Consider the following 1,357-nt stretch of genomic DNA (forward strand, 5'->3'; position numbering starts at 1 on the left):
CAGCTTTATCTTAATATTTGGGTCAATTGCTACACAATCTGTATCATCAACGTTATCAACATCTATTATATTGGCAATCAAAAAGAGCTCCACGGTAATAGTGACACTAACTTCTCTAGAAGCGGTTTGAAGCCGAGGTAGGTTTTAAAATCTCCAATCTGTTTGAGTGATTAGAATTGAGGTTCATTCTAAATACACTATTTTAGCACCCATCATGCAAGTACGGATATTTTCCATTCCAATCATGTAGATAGATAGTTTACTTTGCTTTATGTTGAAAAGAAAACTGGGCGAGTCTATGGCTTAAAGGCTGGTTGAGACAATAAAATGAAGCTGAAGTTTAATTATAGACAAGGAGATATGGTATGATTGTCCCATGAGTAAACTGAATTGCGTTATCGACATTGCTCATTTTTAAAGGCCATGCTGTGACCTATAGTTGTTAAAGTCATTTGGTCTGTTCTGGAGAGCTGTTTCATTGGCAATCATACCACATATTCTTATTTTTATATATGAGATAACTAGCCTCCAATGACCAACATGAATGGATGCCCGGAAAGCCACTAGCTTAAGAGGCGAGCATACAACCAACATTCAACAATGAACATGGCATATATATTATACAGCTAGAATATTTATTTCATAATTCACAAATCAATTGTTGATCATATGTTAAATCCTGAAAATGAGGACCATCTGCCTTTTAAGAATACACCATGAGTGGAATATGTGCGTACCCATGCTGTGTTGCCTTTAATTTATATAAAATGTTGTTCTGGAAAGAAAACCAGGTGTTTATTCCTCAAAACAATATGGTACCCATATTATTCCAGCTGATAAGCAAATAACAAGATTAAATGTCCTCATCAAATAAGGATGAATATACCTTTTGGTTTACATTGACATTTTTGTGGTGTTAGACTGTTATGTCTACCATTAGAAATCTCCATCTGCCATTTTGAATATTTCATGAGATCAGACTCTGCTTCTAAACATTTGTTCTTCTCAGCAGCAAGTACGTTGGCCAACACGAAGATAATGAGGAAGGAACAGTGCGAGGGGATATTCATTCTAAAATTATCGATATTGAGTTTATTGAGTAGCATTATAAAATAAACCATGTGTCTCAAATCAAATCAAAATGGAAGTGCAATGTAAATCATTCAGCTATGCCTGTAAAACTTTATGAATAATAGAAACGTATGCTAAGCAGGAAACAAACAACAAACAAAAAGTGACTATAGAAAACCAGGCTCAAGCTAGCAGCCACTCGCTAGCAGCCACTACGCTAGCAGCCAGTTTTCGGATATGTCTATGAACCCAAAAATTGCATAAGATTCAAACGTACTCAAAATGC

This window comes from Mytilus galloprovincialis, chromosome 13 (genome assembly GCF_965363235.1).
Source record: "Mytilus galloprovincialis chromosome 13, xbMytGall1.hap1.1, whole genome shotgun sequence".
In the NCBI taxonomy this organism is placed as follows: Eukaryota; Metazoa; Mollusca; class Bivalvia; order Mytilida; family Mytilidae; genus Mytilus; species Mytilus galloprovincialis.